The 27,517-nt window shown below is 40.3% G+C and overlaps 1 protein-coding gene and 1 pseudogene across 4 annotated transcripts in view; one reads left to right on the plus strand and one right to left on the minus strand.

Annotated features, from left to right (window-relative positions):
• The window catches only part of TIAM2 (TIAM Rac1 associated GEF 2), a 432,210-nt gene that overhangs the window by 239,777 nt on the left and 164,916 nt on the right, over window positions 1-27,517 (minus strand). For all 4 annotated transcript variants that reach the window (XM_073627924.1, XM_073627922.1, XM_073627925.1 and 1 more), the window contains one exon: window positions 4,277-4,353. The gene's annotated coding sequence lies outside the window, so the exon portion shown is untranslated. The remainder of the gene's footprint in view (window positions 1-4,276; window positions 4,354-27,517) is intronic.
• LOC141141967 (U2 spliceosomal RNA) lies at window positions 4,523-4,656 on the plus strand (annotated as a pseudogene).

The raw sequence follows: 27,517 nt of genomic DNA on the forward strand, positions 1-27,517 counted from the left end.
AAGGAATTGAGAATGCCAATCAGCAGTGTTCAAACTTTAATCAACAAGTGGAAAATGAGGGGTTCTGTTGAGACCAAACTACGGTCAGGTAGACCAACTAAAATTTCAGCCACAATTGCCAGGAATTTTTTTGTGATGCAAAGATAAACCCACAAATAACTTCAGGTGAAATACAGGACTCTCTGAAAACATGTGGTGTGGCTGTTTCAAGATGCATAATAAGGAGGCACTTAAAGAAAAATGGGCTGCATGGTCGAGTCGCCAGAAGAAAGCCATTACTATGCAAATGCCAATACACTAACAATATGCCAAACAGCACAGAGACAAGCCTCAAACCTTCTGGCACAAAGTCATTTGGAGTGATGAGACCAAAATTGAGCTTTTTGGCCACAACCATAAATGCTACATTTGTAGAGGAGTCAACAAGGCCTATGATGAAAGGTACACCATTCCTACTGTGAAACACGGAGGTGGATCGCTGATGTTTTGGAGATGTGTGAGCTACAAAGGCACAGGAAATTTTCTCAAGATTGATGGCAAGATGAATGCAGTATGTTATCAAAAAATACTGGAGGAACATTTGCATTCATCAGCCAGGAAGCTGCGCATGGGACGTATTTGGACATTCCAACATGACAATGATCCAAAACACAAGGCCAAGTTGACCTGTCATTGGCTACAGCAGAATAAAGTGAAGGTTCTGGAGTAGCCATCTCAGTCTCCTGACCTCAATATCATTGAGCCACTCTGGGGAGATCCCAAACGTGCAGTTCATGCAAGACAGCCGCAGAATTTACAGGAACTGGAGGCTTTTTGCCAAGAGGAATGGGCAGCTTTACCATCTGAGAAGATAAAGAGCCTCATCCACAAATACCACAAAAGACTTCAAGCTGTCATTGATGTTAAAGTGGGCAATACACGGTACTAAGAACTGGGGTATGTAAACTTTTGATCAGGGTCATTTGGGTAGTTTCTGTTGCCATTATGATTTAAAAAGAGTAAACACGGTTGATTGATAATAAATGGCTTCAGCCAAACACCAACCACGAGTGAAAGAAACGTTTTTGTGTTATCATTCATATTCTCTGAAAAATGGCCAAGAAATCATAAATTCTGCCAGGGTATGTAAACTTATGAGCACAATTGTATGTAGGCAGCAAGCACACGTTAAACTCCCTACTGTTTCTTTTCCCTATGCTATCTTTCTCACGGTTTTTATATTCCTCCACCCCTAATTTTTTATGTTGGTAATCTAATGCCCCGTACAAACGGTCGGACATTGATCGGACATTCTGACAACAAAATCCTAGGATTTTTTCAGACGGATGTTGTCTCAAACTTGTCTTGCATACAAATGGTCACACAAAGTTGTTCATTCTGAACGCGGTGACGTAAAACACGTACGTTGGGACTATAAACGGGGTAGTAGCCAATAGCTTTCATCTCTTTATTTATTCTGAGCATGCGTGGCACTTTGTGCGTCGGATTTGTGTACACACGATCGGAAATTCCGACAATGGATTTTGTTGTCGGAAAATTTTATAGCCTGCTCTCAAACTTTGTGTGTCGGAAAATCCGATGGAAAATGTGTGATGGAGCCTACACACGGTCGGAATTTCCAACAACAAGGTCCTATCACACATTTTCCGTCGGAAAATCCGACCGTGTGTAAGGGGCATAAGGCTACATTCACATCGGCTGTGTTCTGCAGCAATTATCGCAGGTAATTACTGGCTGTGCAGATAGCTGCGACCACGGGTGACCTGACATTATTTTGAATGGGGCTGGCAGCTGCACCTAGCAACTCACAGCTGCAGCAGGAATCTGAAGATTTCTGTCTCTACAGTTTGCTCCGGCCTTAATAGCTGGTGTGAATGTAGCCTAAAAAAACCTTGGTTGTGATGCCGGAGCACTTTTTCCAAAGGTACTTACTGCAGGTTCCTTGCTATCTGTCACATACAGAAACCCTGACGTAAGACATTTGTCACAACCATCAGATTGATTCAAACCAGCCTTGAAAGTTTGTGATTGGGAATGAAAGAAGCAGAAACAGCAGGTGCATAGCACAGGCTTCAAGGTGTACACTCCCAGTAATGTGTGGAGGTGCATAAAGGCTGGCTATAGTGTATCACAAAGAAATCACATTAAGGCAAACCAAGTAACTTTTCTGATTTATTGCAGTTGAAGTGTTTGACTGCATTAACATCTGACTGAGTCCACCTGTTGGAACGATTTGCTCTTTAACATACTTATTACATAAAATCACATACAGGAAAGTATTATAAAAAATGTAAATAACTATAGGCATTTTTTTTTTCATTTTGGATAGAGTAAGAGAGGGTTACACCCATCAGTTTTTTTTTTGTTTTTTTTTTCACCTGTGTCCCACTGGGGAGATTTACCTTCACTTCCTGTCCCATAGCCAGATCACCAGAACCAGTGTCCTCATTGGAAGATTTCACATCTATTACTTTACTGGGGACAACCCAAAATTTGGGTTTTTTTCTTTTACTTGAAGGCTGGGTTCACATATACGCGAATTGGATGCGGGTTTCCCTGCATCCAATTCACATGACATGTGAATGTGACTGGCTCTCAATGGAGCTGGCTCACATATTTCCCAGGGTGGCCACGGTACGGATTGAAAAAGGGACCTGTACGTGTTTGGGTCCAATTCAGGTACAAATTCAGGTAAACATTCGGACTGGAATCACACGTGAACCAGTGAACAGACACGCACTCGACCCCAGGCATGAACCTGCAGCCGCTCATATGTGAACTCAGCCTCAATGATAATGGAAAACAGGACAAATACAGACAGCGAATCTCCTTAATGGGAACACAAACAGCAATAAAAACCTAATAGGTGTTCTAATCCCTCTCTACTCTGTCCAAAACGGAAAAAAAGTTTGCCTTTAGTCATACTTTAATTTCAAAACAATTGCACAATAAATTATTATACAATTGTAATACTTTGTCACTTTTTCAATGATTTAATCAAACTCACTTTTTAATTCACTAGCCCCCCTTTATTGGATTAAAATACTGTAGGTGCAAAATGACACTAAGGCTCTGTTTCCACTAGTGCGACTTTTCATGCGACTTGGGACTGAAAAGTCGCATGACAAATTGTTTCTCATGATTTCCAATGAGTACCGTTCATATCTGTGCGACTTCAAGTCGCAGCGACTTCAAAGTAGTCCCTGCACTACTTTGGTCCCACTTTGATGCGACTTGAGGTCCATAGATACAGGCATTGCTTCAAATCGCGGTAAAAAGTCGCGGTAAAATCGCGGTAAAAATCGCGGCAAAATCGCGCGACTTTGGAGACGCAATAGTGGAAACATAGCCTTAGTCCAGATGAACCAAACTTGTTTTGGTTGTTGTTCTCTTTGCAATATCCCCATAAAAGAAAAAATCACAACCTGTTAACTGTATATAGTTGAAGGGGAAAATGGACCACTATAAAAACAAATCCTTTAGTTGAGGCACAAGGTGCTTCTCTGCAAAATAAAAGGCAGCCGTCTAAAGAAAGGTTTCTTAGTTTCATCTATACCTCCAACATCAGGATGTAAAATATTTTACCTCTACAGATGTTATACCATTAAAAAGCCCTCAACACTTCTCAGTAATTAACAATGGTACAAAAAGAGGAACAAGTTATTTTTTACTCTGTCGGTAATAAACAAATTAGTTAGTTATAAGAACACATCCTCAAAACTAATGGTACTTTTCTAATTTCTTATCAAAAAAGGAACATATAATGGAGGACATTTATGAGGCTAGTAAATGCTGAAAACCAGACAATTCCTGCAATACTTTAAAGGGACACATCACAATTAATTCACAAAGGGGCCCATTTCTAAAGATATTTCTGAAAAACAAAAAAAAAAAAAAACGAAGCAATAATACCACTCCATATAAGATCTTTCTCTATTCTGCCTTTATTGAAAATTAAAGTTTTTGGGGCAAAACACTTGCTTAGCAAAATGTCTGTTGAAAAAAAAAATAGCAAATATTATTTAGAAATTAGAAACCGAGATGGTAGTATTACCCAGACCGGCTAGATAAATTGGTGAAACAGTTAAAAATAATTAATCCTCCTGAAAAACTGGTAAATTCATTTTGACTTCTTTTAAGATGCCATATAGGTAGGCTACACAATTATGCATGATAACAATATGCAACCCTGTAGACAAAAATAAAGAAGAGGAATTGCCTAGTTTTTGGCCTGTGTCTGAATTATACATTTTTTTTGGTTTTTAAGATGACATACCTTGGCATTAGTTAAACTTGGTGTAATTCATAGTTCGTAGCAGTTTCATCTTGTTTGTTTTTCATTAATCAGATAGCCTAAAATAGGAAAAGAATAAACAGACATTAGTTATCCATCAGTAGGATGAATTGATCCCCTCACATCTCTCTTATAGTAGGATTGTCAGGAGAAGGATGTAGACATATATAACATTATAACATTGTAACATTATAGCATTGTACCTATTCATAAACCATGGGGTCTGTTATTGCTTCTCGGCCTTTTGGCTAAGATCAAGTGTAATATCTATTCTTATCAGTTGCCAGGAGATGGCGGTTACTTCTGTCCCTGATCTACGGTGAGGTGGTATCAGGGGTGGCGGTTGCTATGCAAAACCTGCTGGTGTAAAGGTAACCTGGAGCGGTTTGTAGCCGGAAGGGAAGCCTTCTGATGGGGATTTAGAACCACTGGGTCTGACCCAGAGGGTCGGGTCCCTGGCCCTCTGGCCTGGATTGGAGCAGTCCTAGCTTTGTACAGTTTCTTGGGAGAGAACACCGGCTCCTCCTTCGGGGAGGGGGGGTGGTTAGTGTCTCCTGAGTGTAATTAGGAGGGAAGGATGAGAGTGAAGGTTGAGCCTGATGGTAAAGGGCTCTCCCTGAGCTCCCAGAACTTCAGTCCTTCCTGTGTGGAGTGGGGGCTGTGATGGTGTGGGTTGTTGGTCAGGGTTGCACGAAAAGCCAGTGGTGAATGTGCCCCTGAAGTGGCAGTTCAGGGGTGCCGTACAGTCACAGTGTTCAGGCACTTGATTTATGGCACCAAGGTCACTTCACCACAACACACGTTTTTCGCACCTGCCTCTAGGGCCGAGCCTTTTGGCTAGGACCAGGGGAAATTTTTATTCCTGGCCGAAGGGCCGGCCATTGTATTGCACATTGGTCACTTTCAGCTCTCCCATCTTCCTTCTCCCCACTTTCTTTTTATTTACCCCTGTGTGCGTCACTTTTTTTTTTGTATTTTTTTTTTGTTTGGTGTTGTCACGTTTGTCACAGTGTGATGAGTAGGGTGTGGGTCCTCGGGCCTACTTTGAAAGTCTTGGGAGGGGGTAGACATAGGCCTTTTGGTTTGGTTCGCCCTCTCTCATGGGGACCCCGGGGGATCAGGGTAAGGTCCTTCCCTAGTGGAGGACAGTGTAACACCCATTGCACATTTTTGTGTTTCACTCTTTATGTGTGTGCACTTTTTTTGGCACGGGTGGAAGTTTTTGGGTGTGTTTTGCACGCCACTGGCTTTTCAAAAAAAAAAAAATGGGGTCTGTTGTGCATAGAAGAAGAAAAGAGAAGAGAGGGAGAACTAAAAACGGAAAATAGGTAGAAACACAGACAAGTGCCCGCCGCTACCTATCATGCCGGCGTGATGCTGGGAGAGACCCTGGGGCTGTGTCGGCTGTGTTCACACTTCCCCACTTGGAACAAACAGGCTCTCCTGCTGCACCACCTAGCCATATTCTACGCTACACCAAGATTATGCCACCATGTAGTTATATAAGGTAATTCATCTTGGGCACTAGATTCACTATGCTTTTTATGCAGTCACAGCCTTGATTTTCATTTCTGCCTTCTTTTGGGCAAGGTCACTCTCTTCCACTCCTTATATGAACCTTCGTTCACACCTGGGTTTACTTTTTGTCTTCCTACAGTATTTTTCAATCTTTCCACAGTCCTAATGGTTATGGGCTATATTTACCACTTGGTAGTAGCAGCATCCAAATTGTCACATTTACACATTACAATTTATAATTTATTTTATAGACACTTTTGGAGCCGGTACTTGGCCCCATTACCATGAACACTATGGCGACCTTCACCCTTCTGGGGACAGTCATTTGTACGCCCGGCACTCCAAAGGATCTCTATTACCTCAGCTCCTGGGCTAGACCTTCACAGCGGCCCCTTTGTCCTTTAGTACCGTATAGGCTGAATCCAACCTTGTAAGTTACTTAGGGTTGGATCAATTTCCTCCTCCTGACCTTACCCCTTTTTTACTACATTGGGTTTGACCTTAATTATAATGGTATCTATATATACATTCTTTGCAGACATGTCCAGCATCCACTCCCGATGAGTGGAACCAATCCACAAAATGCACCAAGCTTTATAGGATGCCGTTTCAACGTTTATGTAGGGGTTTAACCATCTCATGTATAAGCTTTACTCTACCACATAATCTTAATTGATTATGGCAAAGATCTACCTTTTCATTTTCTATTATGACATGTTACAGTGGGGGTTATTTACTAAAGGCAAATCCACTTTGCACTACAAGTGCACATGAAAGTTCACTGAAAGTGCACTTGGAAGTGCAGTTGCTGTAGATCCGAGGGGGACATGCAAGGAAAATAAAAAACAGCATTTTAGCTTGCACATGATTGGATGATAAAATCAGCAGAGCTTCCCCTGTTTTCATATCTACCCCTTAGATTTAGAGCGACTGCACTTCCAAGTGCACTTTCAGTGGACTTTCAAGTGCACTTGTAGTGCAAAGTGGATTTGCCTTTTCGTAAATAACCCCCAGTATGTCCTTCCAGATGGCTAATTGCAATGTGTATGTGTATTGTGTAATTTTGATCCCTAACAAACAACCATTATTATGTATCTTGTATATTAGATGTCAATATGTCAATACTTTTATACTTGGTTATTACCTGTCTCATTTAAAGTCCCAACCTCCTTCTTGTAGTTCAATAATTAGGGATGGAGGCACACATGTTAATATGTGTTCCTCCTTAAAAGTCCCAAAACCCTCCTTTCTTTTAGCTCACTTTTTTTAACCATTTTTTTAACTTTTAATTGGTAATGCTGACATTTTCCCTATAAAACCATGTGAATTATAATACAAGATTTTTATGCAATTCATTTTGCAATAATCCATTTGAGTTTACAGCTTTCCTATCTTGCTACCAAAGAGAATTATAGTAAGAAACTTATCACTAATCTAGAAACTTTCAGTGCTGCCCAGGTCATAAAGGAAATGTGTATCCGGTCTACAATATAATAAAACAAGGAAGTCATGGGAATGCTGGTACTGATATAGTCTACATTACATTTTAAGAAAAATATACTTAAGTGCTACATACCAGCAACAGTTTACATATGCCTTACATTTGCATGAAGCTGCACAGATGTCTTTGAAGTCGCACCCAAAGTCGCACTGAAATGCGGCTTTGAAATCGTGCAATTTCAGATGAAGTCGTGTGATTTCAAACCCGCATCCAATGTGAACGAAGGCTTAATTACAAATTGCACAAAGTACACATAGAATTCTCTGATATCCTTACACCTGTATTTAACAAAACGTACTCATGCTGCTTGTGTTATTCGACACAGTAATACAACAATGTACATAATAAAAAAAATATCTTAAATGTTGATTGGAAAACTGTTGCTTGTTAAAAGCAAACAATTTCAAAAAAGGAAAAAATCTTTAAAGGCCTTCAGATTTCAGAGGCAGATTTTAAGCAATGACAAAAGGTTCCTATTTCTGCATGCTCCAAAAATAGGTACAAACAGATCTTTATCCAGCAGTGAACAACCTTTTCATTTTGGGAGCAAACTGCATGGTGGAAACAAAAAGAACATCGCACTTTCACTTGTCTACAGAAAGGCAGCCAAAAGGCACATTAGAGGAAGCACAGTGTTTTTGCATGCAGTTTTATTCTGTTTCTTTGTAAAAATGTTTTCAGAAACTTCTCATGCATAAACAGCATGTTTTAACCTCAATTAGCACATCCTTTGTTGCTTATTCTTTAAAAACTTCATATTTTGTAAAAGGTTTGGGAAAAGTTTGAAGCATCAGCCTTCAACAGTATGTTATCAATATCTACTCTACGTAGTCTAAGGACAGCCATGGACGGCGTGGTTACAGAGAAGAAAATAGCTTGATTCCCTCATCAACACAATGTTTATGGGAGAATCCCTCCCGCGGAGCTATTGTGTTTTCCCGGCAGGAGAGCTGTCCCCGCCGCGAGAACACCGTGATTATTGCTAGCGGCTATCACAGCCGCTAAAGATAATCGCAGGTAAAATCCATCAGGCTGGTTGATCCCAAGTTAATCAAACGATCGACTTGGAGAGATGAGAGATTCATCCTGCCCATACATGGTTCCAATCTCGGCTGGTTCCTACTGGACCGGCCCTGATTCGAACCGTTTATGGCTGGCTCAAGGCTAATGCCAGATGACAATTCTGCCTATAGAGACAAATTGCCAGTGGCAGGACTGCTAAAAAGGCTGCCTATTTATCCTTGTGGAATCCCACCCTTTGTAGCCAGATGCAGCAAGATATCACCCTGTCACTAGCCTGCAGGTTGTTGGCCCTTGATCACCAGCGGTGCCTCAGCTACAGGGGGACTGACTTATTCCATAGAGACAAGCAGTCAGCCTCTTATTGATCCAGCTACTGGCGATTACAAGTGGCAGAATCACTAGCTGCACTCTCCCATCTGACACCCACCTAAGACAAAATTGCAAAGAAAAGTTGCCGCCTATCAGTTTTGAATTATGTGTATAATCAAAAGTGCGGTTTTGTATAAACTGCACAACGCAGTACAAGCTCCTTGAATGGTATACATTCCACTGTCAGTTTCCAAAATGGCCCCATTAAAATTGGTCACACACAGATGATATTCTGATCCAGCAGATATTTGCTAGATGTCCACTTTCACCTATTGCACCTTAATCACTCAATCCCTTAGCTTTGGTTAACTAAGGTCAGCCGAGATTTGAACCATTAATATGCAGGCCGAATGTACCAGGTCGATCGATCGATCAACTTGGGTACAACCAGTCTGCCATATTCAATAATCACTGTCTTCTCCCGGCGGAGACAACTCCCCCCCCCCTTCCCGCCAGGAGAAGACAATTGCTAATTCCCCTGTCAGCACTTTCTTTGTCGATGGGGGGAATCGTGCAAATTTCATTTCTGCAACCCGTGGTTGCAGGAATTAAATTTGCACCATGTATTCGCACCCATAACTATAAATGAACTGCTACAAAAATCAGCATTTACTTGGGTGCTAAAACTTTCAACACCAAATGCTGTCTCTGCCCTGAGCTGATCTTTGTGTCATAATTTACTACTTATATCTTTTTTTGTTTTTGTAATTTTGCACTTGTTTTATTGTATTATTTAAAAATCATAAATATGACCAAAGTTCCAATACAAACTACGCCTAACGTGTTTTTAATATTAATTTATAATAATAATCTCTGTGTGGTTAAACCTGCCCAGAAAAAGGCAGGAAGCTGGTATGAGTAAATACCGAAAAGTAAAAGGGAAGGAAGTAACAATTTAGCATATCTTTAGAATGGTCATGCTTTACTACACATTACACACCACTGCCAAGATTTCTGAAATATATGCAATATACACTTTATCAAACATGTACAATAAAGAGTAACTTCACTTTTGTTGAGAACAAAAAAAACATTCCCCTCTGCGTAATCGATGCACATTGCAGGGATTTTAATAAACTTTGTTGTAGTTTCCTACCTTTTCTTATGCTGTTTTTTTTTTCTTTCAACCCAGCAGGCGGAATAGAAAAAAAACCAAGGAGCTAGAACACGCTAGAACACGGCGGTCAGCACTCTCAGCCACTGGCTGAGAGTGCTGATCGGCAGATGTTTTTCAGACATGTCCCTACGACAGAAGCTGGATGTTTGAACAGCTTCTGTTGGACAGGCTTCCATACACACGAATCATATTTTGGCCGGTTGCTGTTTAACCCGCCAATATTCGGCCCATGTGTATGGGGCTTTACTTTGAAGAAATAGCTGTTTGTTTGTCTGTGTCCATGTGCGAAGTGAATGTGAACGGGAGTACATTTTATCAACGGCAATCGGCTGCTGCACTTGTAGGGTTCTAAAAAGGAAAGTGTCAGGGCTCGAATTCATTTAAATGTTGATTTCCTTTTGGGAGTACCTTACCAAAAATGAAATTTTGGTTGCAGAGGATACCCGAAATCTGACTTGTATCCTAGTGCAGACTTCTGGGAAAATCAGTGAGCCAATCACACAAGCACAGAACACCTCCAGGTTGTTATCGTGCATTGTGTTTTACAGAAAATTACAGCGCTGCAGATTGAAAAGGAAAGGTTCTTTTTAGTAACATTTAGTTATAACTCAGGTAGCAGTTGCATATGCTATATAATTTTTTTTCAATTGCTGTTTTTTTTCCCCACAAAAGTGGAGATACCCTTAAAGGGAAGCATATCATGTTTCTGTATGCTTTTTTTGTCTTTATTATGTTTAGGAAAATAAATGTGTTTCTTTATTATTTAGGTAGACATAAAATGCTGCAAATCAATGTTTCATATTCCAGCAGGTGGCGCTCCAAGCTCCATTTCACATGTTAAACAGGAGAGTCTTTGCTGCTTTGCTGAAAAAAAACTTTTTTAAAGTAGGATTTTTCAGAAAATGCTAAAGGCAAGTTAATTTCCTGTATGTTGTAATTCAAGAAAATATATAATAACATTTACAAAGGTAGGTAAACATATACTCAGAACAATTTGAAATACACCTGAAGGCAGTAAAATGGTACCGGCTACACAGTTTAACTGTATACATTACAAACATCACCCTGACATGTTTCAGACATCCATGCTTAACAAAGATGTGTGAAATGTGTCAATGCAGATTGTGGTGATTGCCGTACTCCAGGTTTCCTTTAACCGCTTGCCATACAGCCGCCGCAGTTGCACTACGGCAACATGGCTCAGCTGCGTGAATCTCCGTCATGTTACGTCGCTTCTTTATGTGGCCACTAGGGGCACGCACGCCCGCTGGTCACCCCCAGAGCCGATGCGAGTGCCCGGCGGGCTACCGCGATCGCTTGTGACATGGCGAGAACCGGGATCTCTGTGTGTATGAACACCAATCTCTCTCTTCCCCTAGCAAGTCTCATCCCCCCTTCAATTAGAACACATAGCAGGGAACACAGTTAACCCCTTGATCGCCCCCTAGTGTCAACCCCTTCACTGCCAGTGACATTTTTACAGTCATCAATGCATTTTTATAGGACTGATCGCTGTATAAGTGCCAATGGTCCCAAAAATGTGTCAAAATTGTCCGATGTGTGCGCCATAATGTCGCAGTCACAATAGAAATTGCAGATTGCTGCCATTACTAGTAAAAAAAATAATAAAAATGCTATAAATCTATCCCCTATTTTGTAGACGCTATAACTTTTGCGCGAACCAATCAATATACGCTTATTGCGATTTTTATTACCAAAAATATGTAGAAGAATACATATCTGCCTAAACTGAGAAAAAAATTTGCTTTTAAAAAAACAAAAGGGGATATTTATTATAGCAAAAAGTACAAAATATTGTGTTTTTTTCAAAATTGTCGCAATTTTTTTGTTTATAGTGCAAAAAATAAAAAACACAGAGATGATCAAATACCACCAAAAGAAAGCTCTATTTGTGGGGAAAAAAAGGACGTCAATTTTGTTTGGGTACAACATCGCACGACCGCGCAATTGTCAGTTAAAGCGACGCAGTGCCGAATTGCGAAAAATGGCCCAGTCATTCTGCAGCCAAATTTTCCGGAGCTGAAGCCGTTAATAAGAGCTATCTGGTTTCGGCAGTCAAGAAAAAAACTGTGTTTCAGGTGGATGTTGGAGAGAGGTTCTACCAAGGTTGTCAGCAGCAGTCATCAGAGTTCATTGTAAAAATTACAAAGTTTAACAAAAATACAAAATAATATTTAAGTGTACTATTTATGACATGAACAAACGATACAGATAAAATGTTCAGGCTAGAAGTTTGCTTTCTTGAACTAAAATTCAGAACTAAAGAATTAAAACTAAGCAGCCAATCGGGTCTACCCATCTATATGTCTGTCTAGACTAGAAATACATTTGTGTTTATCTCGGATACTCAGTTCTGCTGAGGCTTCAAGAGATTGCTACTGATTTGGTAAAATTATATTTTTTAATATTTTTCATAATCTAAAGACAGAGTTGTGTGTATCTCGGTTATGTTTCAGCTCTGTTGGGCTGATAGTAGCTCCATGAGTTTCCTATAAATTTTGTAGAATTGCATTGTCTTATGTTATTTCTAATCCCCCTAACCACTGTAGACAGGCTGTCTTGCCCTCGAGTTCAATCTTGTTTGAAAATGCATTGCTTTTCCTTGGACTTATGCCGCGTACACACGAGCGGACTTTACGGCGGACTTTGCCCGGCGGACTTTTCGACGTACTTTCCGACGGACTTTGTGAATGAACGGACTTGCCTACACACAATCCACCAAAGTCCGTCGAATTCGTACGTGATGACGTACGACCGGACTAAAACAAGGAAGTTCATAGCCAGTAGCCAATAGCTGCCCTAGCGTGGCTTTTTGTCCGTCGAACTAGCATACAGACGGCGGACTTTTCGACCGGACTCGATTTCAACGGATAAATTTTAAACAAGTTTCAAATCTAAGTCCGTCCAACTTTTGAGAAAACAAAGTCCGCTGGAGCCCACACACATCGAATTGTCCGACGAAATCCAGTCCGCCGGGCAAAGTCCGCCGTAAAGTCCGCTCGTGTGTACGCGGCATAACTCTGTGATTACCTAAATGGGTTGACTTATTAAACTCTAAGTTTGGGTACTTTTTTTAAAAAATCAGCACAAGGGACTATAATTACAGTGATATTGGAAAATCACTTACAATGTCATATTGAATGAAAATGAACGAAGGACAGGTGGATGAAAGAATAGTCCACCTCCTCGACTCATTGGTCGCTTTTCATTCACGGAAGCTATAGTACAGCATCTTTGAATGGAGGAGGAGGACAGAAGGGGCGGGCATGGTTGGCACTCTTGATGAGGTTCGCCTGGCAGAAGTCTTTGGATTTCCATTATGATGTCCTGCACCAACACAGGGACACTTTTTAAATGTACAGACTCACTAGGTGTTTTACCACACCATCGTATGACCATGAACCCCTGATCCATATCAAATATATTATATTATAATTTATGGTTTATTGTTTATTTCTCTATTATATAGTCTGCATCTGTGAAAACAATATAATTATCCATATGAGAAAATTAATTTTTGAATTTTATTAAAGTCATTTTTTGTTATATATTACATATTATCTTAATTGCTAAAAATTACTGTCTAGGTCTATCAATTAGAACTATGGCCAGGTTTTGTGGTGAGGACTGGGTGGGCTTTATGACCAAAATACATCTTTCTCAGAGCTCAGCAGGAGCCAAGGAAGCTAATCTTGATAAATCCTTTGTGAAACTTCAGAGATTAATTGAAAAAAAGGTCAGAATTTCCTGGCATAAAAAAAAATTTGAAAAATACATAGAAAATCAAGTTACCCCTTGGGGTTTAAGGATTAAAATTTTCCCTAATTTAAAAAAAAGTAGATGAAACCCTAAAAAATCAATGGGAATCAAAACTACAATCATGCTCCTTTGAATTGATGTCTCTTTTGAGTGCGCAATACACAACTGAACTTGATGATTTAGATGAATTGATTGGTAAATGGTATGCTGAACATGGCTCCCTGATGTGCTCAACCTCCTTTCTGGAAAAGGAGCGTGAGCTAAGGGAGCATATTGAACAATATACAATTGAAATAATTAACAATAAAGAAACAAAATTTTCTCATGATCAATCAGCCCATGATATGGGATTTGCATATAAGTGGAATCAGTCATCTTCAAATCAACAAAAACGTTCCACCAAACCCAATAATCATTCACAAACTAATAATACTGTACATACACCTGATGCTTGTTCTACTTATCCCTCCTTTTCTAGCCAATCCACAGTATATCAAGACATTCCTAATGAGAGATCTTCAAAAAAAAGGGATTCTAACATCTCATTTTCAGATAATTCGAAACCCACACAAGCACCTAAGCACAAACGTGGCTCACCGGTGGTTCGTCCTAAAAATTCACAGCAGCGTCTCAGCACTACTCACCTCTCTACTAAAAATTCACGCGGTACTAAAGGTTGTAAAACCAACGGCTCTACTGGCTCTTTATCTATTCCTATTTCTTTTTCCTCGACTTTAGCTCCAATTGTAACGACAACGAAGGTAAGCAACTCTATTCCATCTTTGAATACGAAAGCTGACCCTAAAGTGGCCTCCATTTTTTTACCCATGGGCACACCGGAACATTAAGATCCGGTAAATTCATAAATTCTCCTCACACTGCTTTGCAACAGGATAAAGGATTCACCATTTTGAAACTTTCCTCTTATAGCCTAACGACAGATGAATCTGAAGTTCTTCAACTGGGTCTTACATTCTGTCCCGACACTAATGTTGATCGTTTCAACCTTATCAAGCACATACATCTTTTTGCCCGACGCCTAATGTTTAAAACTCTGTATCACAAACCGACCCAACTGTCCCATGTATCTACCTCTACTGGTGATAAGAACCTCACCATTCGAGAAATTCAGGCTATACAGGATCTTATGGATTTATGGGAGGAGAATGGCGACTCTATTGACTCGCCACTTGGCCCCTCACCATCGGCCCAATTACCCCCATCTAATCAATGCTTTCCTCCTCCACAGCTATTTAAGCCCAAGTCCAGGAGCTTTCCCACATTGGGTAATAATCCCAATATTTGGGCTTTTGTACAACAGACCACTAAGGAAGTAGAAGAGATGAGCTGTCCTAAATCTCTACCTGACAACTTGTCTCCATGACTGAGACCAGCTCTGTCATCCCTACAAAACAATAAGGAATTAATAATCAAGCCTGCCGATAAAGGTGGAGACCTGGTTATTATGGACCGTAACAACTATGAACAGATGTGTTTTCACATTCTTCAAAACTGCGAATGGTACAGGCCCATTTCCCAGACAGTTATTGAGGCATATTACAGAGAATACAAAAATATCATTACAAAGGCGTTTGTGCAAAATGTAATTGATAAACCAACTTTGAAATTCCTTGATACTCAGGAACCTAGAGTTCCAACATTTTATGCCCTGCTTAAAGTTCATAAATCTTTAACAAATCCTCCTGGTCGCCTGATCATCTCGGGTTGTGGATGTTTGACGGAAAACGCCAGCAACCTGATAGACGCTTACTTGAGCCCTCATGTCAAATCACTCTTTTCCTTTGTTAAGGATACAATTGATCTTCTTAGATTGATTGAAGGCATTTCAGTTCCCAAAGAGGCACGGTTAGTCACTATCGATGTAGAGAGCCTCTATAATACAATTCCACATGATTTGAGTCTTAGGGTCATAGCTGCACATCTACAGGAACGTGGTCATACAGCCAACCCCTATAATGAGTTTATTCTCGAGCTATTAAAATTTATCCTGACAAGGAACGTGTTCATGTTTGGCTCCTCCCACTACCTCCAGGTGCAGGGAGTTGCGATGGGGACTTGATGTGCCCCATCGTATACTAACCTGTACCTGGGGGAGTGGAAGAGGTATCTATTTGCCAGAGATGACATCCAGAGATATCTTAACTGTGTAGTGACTTTCCATCGCTACATAGATGACATACTATTGATTTGGTCAGGCTCTAAGGAAGAATTAATGGAATTTATGACCATTATTAATGATAATGCATATAATCTTAAGTTCACCATGTCTTGTGACCAAAAAAACAGTCAATTTTCTTGACACAAAAATATTTGTGGAATCAGATGGCTCCCTGGGTACTAGTTTATACAGGAAGCCATCAGCGAGTAATGCATTACTACATGCATCTAGCTCTCACCCTAGACCATTAATCAACAGTATTCCGTATAATCAATATCTAAGACTGCGACATAACTGCAGCAGGGATGCTGACTTTCAGAATGAAGCCAATCTTCTATATGGTCGTTTGCGAGAGAGAGGTTACACTCATAGCATACTTAAGAAAGCCTTCAATAGAGCCAAAGCCCATGTCAGAGAGACTTTAATCCATCAGAAAAAAATCAAAGCTACCTCACAGACTGTCAGAATAATCACTGCCTACACTAAACAGCATAAACAAGTGAGACATATCTTTGAAAAATATTGGCCACTCCTACTTGCTCACCCAATTGCTAAGAAATATGTAGAAGAATATCCCCAAATTACATACAGACGGGATAAATCCCTAAAAGATCGTTTGACCATTATAAGACCTTTCCACCTATTTGCCAATTTCCTGGCACATTTTCATGTAATAAGTGTGACAAATGCCGCTTTATGCCGAATCACAATGAACAGATATTACCAAATGGTCATATCCATAGGATCAATCAAAGAGTGACTTGCCAGACTCCAGGCATTGTGTATCTTATGAAATGCACATGAAAGTGTTTCTATATAGGTAAAACTAACCGTCCTTTTCATAAGAGAATAAACGATCATGTTTCCCTCATAAAGAAACGCAGAATGGAAATGCCAATAAGTTGACACGTGGAGCTTTTTCATGACTTCAGTCTAAATACAATCAAATTTATAGCTCTTGAACATATTCCCCCTGATGTTAGAGGAGGCAGCAACAATCAAAAACGATTACAGTTGGAGGCACGCTGGATCCACTCTTTGAAAGCTACAACTTATCCAGGGTTAAATGAAATGTTGAGTTACAAACCTTTCCTTTAGTTCTCAATACCCTATCTGACTATATTGTCAACTTTGCCCCCCCCCCCCCATTTTTATCCCCTTGCTATTTGTCATTTGTCCAAAAAACTCTCCCTCTCTCTCCTCTTCCCTCAGGACTCTTCTCCCCTGGCCCATAGACCCTAGAAGGTTTTAATTATTTAATTATTTAATTTTTTTTTTTCATAAATTAATGCATTAGCTTCTTCTGTGTATAAATTTCATAAGTAAACTAAGGTTGGGTGGTTTTTGCTATACATATATCTTTATATATTTTCCATTATGACTATTTACTTTTGTCAAAAAATCCTCTCTATATTATTAGAAAATCATTTGTTATAATATATGCATTTGTATGTATTTAATTATCAATGATTCTTCTTTTCTTGATATAATAAAATTGTAATGTGCAACTGCGTCTCCATGTTATTTTTGGTCACTTACTATGCCTATAAGTAATTATTTACTGACCATCCCACCTCTGTGGTGTACTGCCTGCTCGGGTCTCTCTGCGCATTCAGGTGACCGTATGGACGCCTAGGGTGTCCGCAGTTTTTAATGGACACCCGTTTCACTGCGCTCCACATGGGCGTGTCCCCGTTTGCTTGAATTCTCTCCTTATGTCTTTTTGGAGGAATTCTTCCCATTTGACCACCAGAGGGAGCGCCACTTCCATCTGTCTATCTGAGCATTAGGACCCGGGGGACAGTGGTTGAATGAGCCATAGCAGCGCGATCTGCGCATGTGCGACGCAGCCCTTATGTTCGCATCCGGTGTTCACACCGGATGGATGGTATTTAAGGCCGCCTTCAGCGGTTGCAGGAACCAGGGGACATTTGAATATCTATCATGTCAATCTAGGTAACCATAGACACTTGCTGACCGGTGGTTTCCTATCTTCTTACTAGTGATCATAATTCTTTGTCCGTTGAAGACATTTTTCTTCCTCTGCTGTTAGTTCTCAGCAGCCTATTTAAACTAGCTTTATTATGTTTACTAGACGTATTCCTCTGACGATATGATGTTATATGGCCCCTGGCATTAATCAACTACTGAAACTACCGCTATAAGTGAATGTTTATTTAAGTTTTCTGCTTTTTTATTTGTGGGGATTTCCATCCTTCCCATGACACATTGGTCATTGTCATTTTGTTGTTTTTTTAGCTGGTCTTTATCTACCATCTACGGCCACTTTAGCTCATAGCTTTCTGTAGCGGTCAGTCATCCTGGCAGTTATTGGTCTCTCCTCTTTGTTTAGGAGATATAGGTAAGCAGTAATATTCTGACATGAAAGACGCAGTTGCATATAAATTATCACTCTGTTTGTGGTGTTGTGTTTTTGCTTGTTTTTGTTGTTACTTTAATAATAATCTTCATAATATATTCAAATTATCTGTTTTCTGATAGAGGGCTCTGTACGCTGCACACGACCAGCATCCCCTGAGGAAGCCCGTTTTATGGACGAAACATGTTGGGAATCCATCATTGCTGTATTTTTGCATACATATGAATGTACTAGCCAACACTGTATCCCAACTTTTTTGTGCCTTGTTTTTAAATATATAAATTCTTATTTTGTTCATCAAAATAAAATATTTTTTTATATTATATTTGATATTGTGCTCCAATTACTTGCACCGTTAAAGTCCCATTTTCCTACCTTTGTTCTGTTCATTTTCGGGATATGGTGCCATCGAAATATTTAGGGTGTTCATGCTCATAAAAACTTGTTTACTTTAAATGTAATTAATACCTCTTGTGCTGATTTTATTTTTAATTACATAAACTTAGACTTTAAAGGAATAGTTACCCATCTTGGTGAATGTGAACCTGTTTTTTTATTCAAATACCCAACACAGAGAGAAAAAAAATGAAAGGAGTTTTTTCCTGCACATGATAGAACGCTGACGTATGGTCACTTTCAATTACTATCTTAGTAAATCAATACCAGTGTAAAAGTAACAACTTTATGCACAGCAAACAAGATAAAAGTTGTTGTAAATCTCTGACATGAAATATGAACAAAGCATATCCCTCTATAGCAGGGGTCTCAAACTGGCGGCCCACCAGCTGTTGCAAAACTACAAGTCCCATAAAGGCATTGCAAGGCTGACAGTTACAAGAATGACTTCCACAGGTAGAGGCATGATGGGACTTGTAGTTTTGCAACAGCTGAAGGGCCACCAGAATGAGACCCCTGCTCTATAGCATGGGTGCTCAACCTGTGTTTGATCACTCGGTTCTCAGTGTTAGAGCTGGTGGGGGGCAGAGGCAGCATTGGACCCATGCTGCATTCAGCTAGCTAAGAATGATTTAAAAAAAAAAAAAGCAAATCCCATACTTCTCTTTTAAGAGCACTAATGCCCCGTACACACGGTCGGATTTTTGGGCGGAAAATGTGTGATAGGACCTTGTTGTCGGAAATTCCGACCGTGTGTAGGCTCCATCACACATTTTCCATCGGATTTTCCGACACACAAAGTTTGAGAGCAGGATATAAAATTTTCCGACAACAAAATCCGTTGTCGGAAATTCCGATCGTGTGTACACAAATCCGACGGACAAAGTGCCACGCATGCTCAGAATAAATAAAGAGATGAAAGCTATTGGCCACTGCCCCGTTTATAGTCCCGACGTACGTGTTTTACGTCACCGCGTTTAGAACGATCGGATTTTCCGATAACTTTGTGTGACCGTGTGTATGCAAGACAAGTTTGAGCCAACATCCGTCTGAAAAAATCCTAGGATTTTGTTGTCGGAATGTCCGAACAAAGTCCGACCGTGTGTACGGGGCATAAGTGTGATTTCTGTGTCATTTCTTTTACGGGGTATTTTCCCCTTTCTTTAAAAAATCAATTACTTGGGTAATTTTAAAGCTAGCTATGGACAACACAATAATTTCACAATCTACCAAGCCCTTCACCACGCTTCTTTGGCCCTTTGGCTGTTCCTGTCTGGCCCGCGATGCCTCCACTGTCAGTATGCCTCTCTAAAACCCATTTCACACAGAGGCAATTTTCAGGCATTTTAGCGCTAGAAATAGCACCTGTAAAACGCCTGAAAAATGCCTCCTGTGCCGCCCGAATGTGGAAACCCGAGTGCTTTCACACTGGGGCAGTGCATTGTGGGACGTTAGAAAACGTAAGCAGCATCTTTGGGGCGGTTTGGGAGCGCTCCCAAAATGCCGCTGTCCATTGCAATGAATGGGCAGTGCTTCTGAAGAGGGCATTTTTAACCCCTTCTTTGTGTACACACGATCGGAATTTCCGACAACGGATTTTGTTGTCGGAAAATTTTATATCCTGCTCTCAAACTTTGTGTGTCGGAAAATCCGATGGAAAATGTGTGATGGAGCCTACACACGGTCAGAATTTCCGACAACAAGGTCCTATCACACATTTTCCATCGGAAAATCCGACCGTGTGTACAGGGCATAAGCCTCTGTCTCAGCTTCCTCACTATACTCAATGGGCGAGTTTGACCAGCGGTGCCGCTTGTCAAAATCTGTTATAAGTTAGAAATGCTGCAAAGCATTGTGGATGCGTCATGCCAACAGCTGTTCATTTACAGTTCTAGTGAGGAACTGAGGGGGGGTTTAGTAAAACCATGGCTCGGCTGCTCATTTTTTACCACCTCCTGACCACCCGACTGAGGCTGGGTTCACACCTCCGACGTATGCGGCTCACAGCAGGAGTCTAGTGCGTTCCTATTCTCCGTTCTAGGGATGAATTTTTGCCTGAATTCGGCCTTAAAACACAGCCAAAGACGCACAGCATTCCTGTGCAAGCTGCTCCGCAGCCGCAACGGGGATATGTGAACCGGCTCCATAGAGAGCACAATCTCATGCCAATGTAAATTGGATGCGGGGGAAACCTGCATCCAATTCGCATAGCTGTGAACCCAGCCTAATGCCCCGTACACACGGTCGGATTTTCCGACGGAAAATGTGTGATAGGACCTTGTTGTCGGAAATTCCGACCATGTGTGGGCTCCATCACACATTTTCCATCGGATTTTCCGACACACAAAGTTTGAGAGCAGGATATAACATTTTCTGACAACAAAATCCGTTGTCGGAAATTCCGATCGTATGTACACAAATCCAACAGACAAAGTGCCACGCATGCTCAGAATAAATAAAGAGATGAAAGCTATTGGCCATTGCCCCATTTATAGTCCCGACGTACGTGTTTTACGTCACCGCGTTCAGAACGATCGGATTTTCCGACAACTTTGTGTGACCGTGTGTATGCAAGACAAGTTTTGTTGTCGGAATGTCCGAACAAAGTCCGACCGTGTGTACGGGGCATAAGAGTGCAGTTGTACCTATTAATTCTAGTGCCAGGTGTTTGTTTTCTATATGTCTACATACTTATGGACCTTCCCTGGTTCAAAATAAAAATGGAGAATTAAATTCAGATCTCCACAAAAGTCCTAGTTTCTCGTGTGGCCCTGTGGGAGAATTAATTGCCCACCCCAGGTGTAGGGTTACATAAGATCCAATGGGGCTGATGCTGTTCACTTAGCAAAATGGTTGTCCACTTTGAATATCCAATCACGTACGGAAAATGAAAGAAACAGATTTTTGCTAGCATATGATTGGTTGACTTGAAGTGAACTTTTTTTTTTAGTCAATATTTTATTTCCAAAAATCAACTCTCATGTATTAAAATAAATTTACAAGGGGTGTATATAAAACAATTAAAGGCAACTAAAATGTTTTCATTAGATCTAAGCAAATTTAAAAGCTGATCACAAACCTTAAAATCTATTTTTTTTAAAGCAATTCTGAATGTAACATATTCCTTTTCAGCCTAACCATATAAGAATGCCATATGTGTGTCCAGTTTTGCAGTAGTAGGATCATTCGATTGTAGAATCCTGCATTGGAAAGGCTAGAATGCTCTTTGTAAAATGAGCAGAATATGCTGTCACTATACAGTATACATACAAGCAAAAAATATGACTCTTATCATATAAAAGAAACGGCTTGGATTAGCATATCTTCCAGAGGCTAAAAGGAATTTGACACTGTGGTTGAATCACTGGAAATGCTATTTGAGCAATGAATATTAAACAAGCTTGAGCAAACAAGGAGCTCTAAAAGACTAGAGCTGTCAAAATCTTAGCGCATGAAAAAACTCTGACAAGTTAAGTCAGAACACACCCGTCCAGGAAGGATGTCTTGGTTTCTTGCACATCGCATAATACTATTGGCTATATACCAAAATATTGTCTCTAAACAATAAACAGCTTTGCCTAATAGGTTTCTACATAATGGGGCTGAATTACTAAAAAGCAAATAGACGGTTCACTTCGCAAGAGAATTTTCCCATAGATTAGTGAATGTGTTGCAAACTCATTTTGCAAAGAATACACAATCACGTCTAAGGGAAACGAAAAGCACTTTCGCTTGCATATGACTGGATGATGGAAGCCTGCAGCATTTAACCTTTGCAAGGTAAACAGCCTATTTGCCTTTAATAAATCAACCCCACTGTTAAAGCAGAAATCAGGGCTCAGTAAGAAAAATTGAATCAAATAACCAAGCCCCACAGTTGAGATCTTTCATAATTAAAGAGGAACTGCAGTCTGCTCACATAATTTGTAATAAAAACATCTTTGCCATTCTGAAGCTTCCCTCCAACCACTTTGCATATTATTTTATATATACTGCGATTCTGTACTTGTCAAATATGCTGCAGAAATCTCCCTCCACTGAGTCTGGCTGCAGCCATTTTAACTGTGGGCAGTTGAAGCTGCTGCCTGTTCACTTCCTGGATTTACACAGACACACAGAGGCACACCTTCAGCCCTGCAGCTCTTATTGGCCCTCTTATGACTCATCCCCCCTCCTTTCCAGGCAAACTCTCACAAGAGTGAGAGAGAGCTGTACATGATGTCATAAGCCTAGGCTTTTTTATCAGACAAACCAGTATTTACTGGCAGAAATAAAATGTTTTACTATCCAAAGTTAAAACAACAAGGGCAGAAGATTTAATAGATGGAAAGATGAATAAAATGACTGAAGGTCCGCTTTAAGCTGACCATAAACTTAATTTCAGCCAGTTCACCTACTGCCAGACGTGCTTGATTATTTGAAGGAGCTGTCGGAAACCCGGCCTTTGTTCCGGGGCTTAAGGACTCTAGATTTCTAGAGTTGTTGGAGGTTGAACGATCACAGACACTTCCTTGTCAATGGCCAATGGAAAAATAGACAACAAATTACTGATGATCCAGCCCTGACGGGACTGTAGTTCTGGCAAAAGAAACAGCTAGCCCATTTCATGGGCTCCCTGCCTTCACCGGTGGTATTTAGGAGGCAACTAACCTCCTTCGAACTGATGAGTTTGGAACAAACCCCACTGAGACATGGTATCTCCCTGACCTATCAACGACTAATAGCCCAACCCCCAGACTTTAGACCTCCCTATATAACCCGATGGGAACGTGACCTAGGGTTGCAATTCACGGAGAAACAAATAGATAGGCTCTTTCTTTTCACTCATAAAACCTCTATCTGCGCCAGACACCAGGAAGCAGGATTTAAACTACTGTTCCCGGTGGTACTATACTCCAGATAGACTACACAAGATGTTCCCCCAGAGTGCGGATCGGTGTTGGAGATGTGGAGAGGAGACTGGCTCGCTCCTTCATGTCTTCTGGTCCTGTCGAATCTTTCCCCCTTTTTGGACGGAAGTGTGCCGCATAGTGAAAAAGTTCACAGACCGAGAAGTACCAGAGACCCCTGAATTCTTCCTTCTACATCATCACAAGATCCCTACTAAGGTCTACAGGAAATCTGTTATCCCCCTCCTGCTTACAGCAGCGAAGAGCTGCATCCCCTTGCTCTGTAAGCAGACACAGCCCCCATCAGTAGCCGTATGGTTAAAAAAGATATCGGAGATAAAGGCAATGGAAGATCTGGTGGCCACGGAGAAAGGCCTCCGTGAGCAATTTTCGAAAAAAAATTTTTTTTGGCACAAAGTCGTTTACTCTGAGGAATATAGTGAACTATTGATCTAACTTCTCAGTAACACAATGCGCTTCTGCGATCCCCGGATGGGGGTGGTGAGACCGGACAGAGGCACATGTTTTCGTTTTTTTTTATTCTCACCTTCCTTCCCTCTCTATTCTTTGTTGCTACCTTTTTCTTTCTTATTATGAGTCACCTGACCCTGGGATCAAAAGGTCCCTGTTACCCTTTTTACATGTAATACGGTGTTCGCCGTGTAAAAAATGGACATGTGAGATACAGAACCTCCCTATCCTTCCGCAACTTGGTAAAACCCCAAAGAAGGCGAGCTTTTGCTGTATGACTACATAGGATGTAATATCAATTGCCTTTGGGGGAGTTTACTGTTTTCTTTATACATATCATTGTGATGGTTTATGTGTTTCCACATGCTTTTCCTTCTTAAATAAAGAATTTACAAAAAAAAATAAAAAATTTGAAGGAGCTGAGTGGAAAATTTTTGGCAGAACAAAGGCTGCATTCAACCAATTACGGACGCTGTTCGGGTATTCTGACAGCCGTCGACACTGAACGAAAAACATCTATGCATGTATGGCCAAGCCTTAAGCTTAGCTTGCACAGTTTTATTAACATAAGCCTTGCATGAGCCCAATTGCAATTTATAGATTTCGGAAGATTTTATGCAGCCACTAAACCCCAGTGTGTAAATTTCCCCATACTCAGGCAGATGTTTTGTTAATTACAATGACAAAGGATGAGCTCATTCTCCTAGTGATAACTAGGATTGTTAGCTCTACAATCAAAGGTTTCTCCTTTCAGATGTAATTTTTCTAAGTGAGGGGGCGTCCTCTAGAAATTATGCTCCGTTAGAGTTTCAACTGCAGTTTTGGTAACTATGGGGTTTATGCAAATGATAAAAATGATTGGTGTATCCTGATCATTTTTCCTGCTCTCATCCATCTTATGAGAATCTCTTAGAATCCCAGAGATATGCACCTTTCTCTGTCTTTACAAGATAAGCTCAGAAATCTTTCAGTAAATATTCAGCAATGGAAAAACTAGAATAAACTATGTGAAAAACTACAAAGATCAAAGATCCCACTCTTATGCTACTACTACCGTATGGTGTTCTTACTTATTGGAGGCTGTACCCCCTTATCTGAGTGGATAACAGTTATATTGTCACAAATACAATAAAGTGCTGTGCTTCCTATATATATTTATATATATATATATATATATATATATATATATATATATATATATATATATACATACCGTGGATATAAAAAGTCTATACACAGCTGTTAAAACGTCAGGTTTCTTCGATGTAAAAAAAATGAGACAAAGATAAATCATTTCAGAACTTTTTCCACCTTTAATGTGACCTATAAACTGTACAACTCAATTGAAAAACAAAACTGAAATATTTTAGGGTTCGGAAGCAAAAATAAAAAACTAAAATAATGTGGTTGCATAAGTGTGCACACCCTCTTATAACTGGGGATGTAGCTGTGTTCAGAATTAAGCAATCACATTCAAACTCATGTTAAATAGGAGTCAGTACACACCTGCCATCATTTAAAGTGCCTCTGATTGACCCCAAATAAAGTTCAGCTGCTGTAGTAGGTTTTTCCTGACATTTTCTTAGTCGCATCCTACAGCAAAACCCATGGTCCGCAGAGAGCATAAGTATTTCCAAGGCATTAGATGGAACACAGTGAAGACAGTCATCATCAAGTGGAGAAAATATGGCACAACAGTCACATTACCAAGAACTGGACGTCCCTCCAAAATTGATGAAAAAGACGAGAAGAAAACTGGTCAGGGAGGCTGCCAAGAGACCTATAGCAACATTAAAGGAGCTGCAGGAATATCTGGCAAGTACTGGCTGTGTGGTACACGTGACAACAATCTCCTGTATTCTTCATATGTCTGGGTTATGGGGTAGAGTGGCAAGACAGAAGCCTTTTCTTAGGAAAAACATCCAATCCTGGCTAAATTTTGCAAAAACACATCTGAAGACTCCCAAAAGCATGTGGGAAAATGTGTTATGGTCTGATGAAACCAAGGTTGAACTTTTTGGCCATAATTCCAAAAGATATGTTTGGCGCAAAAACAACACTGCACGTCACCAAAAAAACACCATACCCACAGTGAAGCATGGTGGTGGCAGCATCATGCTTTGGGGCTGTTTTTCTTCAGCTGGAACAGGGGCCTTAGTCAAGGTAGAGGGAATTATGAACAGTTCCAAATACCAGTCAATATTGGCACAAAACCTTCAGGCTTCTGCTCGAAAGCTGAACATGAAGAGGAACTTCAACTTTCAGCATGACAATGACCCAAAGCATACATCCAAATCAACAAAGGAATGGCTTCACCAGAAGAAGATTAAAGTTTTGAAATGGCCCAGCCAGAGCCCAGACCTGAATCCCATTGAAAATCTGTGGGGTGATCTGAAGAGGGCTGTGCACAGGAGATGCCCTCGCAATCTGACAGATTTGGAGTGTTTTTGCAAAGAAGAGTGGGCAAATATTGCCAAGTCAAGATTTGCCATGCTGATAGACTCATACTCATAAAGACTGAGTGCTGTAGAAAAATCAAAAGGTGCTTCGACAAAGTATTAGTTTAAGGGTGTGCACATTTATGCAACCATATTATTTTAGTTTTTTATTTTTACTTCCCTCCACCTAAAAGATTTCAGTTTGATGTTCAATCGAGTTGCATAGTTTATGGGTCACATTAAGTGAAAAAAGTTCTGAAATGATTTATCTTTTGTCTCATTTTTTACATCACAGAAACCTGACATTTTAACAGGGGTGTGTAGACTTTTTATATCCACTGTATATAAGGGAAGCACAACACTTTATTGTATTTAGAACAAGCCAGGTTCCTTTAAATTATTTCATACCAAGAATCTCAAGCATCTGTCAAAAATAAAAAATTGACGTGAGTTGCACACTACTCATACCTCCCCTATTCCACAGATCCCAGACAGCAAGAGATACGTGGACTTTAACCCTTAACTATACTAATTTCCTTCCCTGCTTTCTTAACACTTTTGTGTACCAGAGACAATTTATTTTAAACTCTCATCTGAAACAGCAGTAAACTTCTAGGATTGCCCTGCACTACAACCCTTCTGGTAGCCAGTTCTGGAAATTATTCCGTAACTTACATGTTTCTCCTGGTTTGATAAACCTGCTGCTGTATTCCTTATCTTTATGACCATGTCTCGAAGGAGATATAGAAATCATTGTTGATTCACTTATTAAATGCTGCCAGAGCTTGTATCCTTAGCTCCTGGAAAAGCCCAAACCCACCGACAGTGAGGTCTTGGTTTACCTGAGTGAATGACACCCAAGAGATGGAAGACCACACCGCTGCCCTCAGAAACAAAATTTCCCAAAACAAAAAATGGTATTATTGGGAAGAATTTAAATGCTCCTTCAAATGCAAGCAAATGTTAGAAGAGTCTAGTTTTGTTCCATACCAACATTGGTGCCTTCTGTTCTTTGTTGTTATTTAACCACCTCAGTCCTGGAAGGTTTTACTTCCTTCATGACCAGGCCATTTTTGCTATTTAGCACTGCGCTATTTTAACTGGTAATTGCGCAGTCATGCAACACTGTACCCAAACCAAATTTATATAATTTTTTTTTTAC

The sequence above is a fragment of the Aquarana catesbeiana genome, linkage group LG04 (genome assembly GCF_042186555.1).
Source record: "Aquarana catesbeiana isolate 2022-GZ linkage group LG04, ASM4218655v1, whole genome shotgun sequence".
In the NCBI taxonomy this organism is placed as follows: domain Eukaryota; kingdom Metazoa; phylum Chordata; class Amphibia; order Anura; family Ranidae; genus Aquarana; species Aquarana catesbeiana.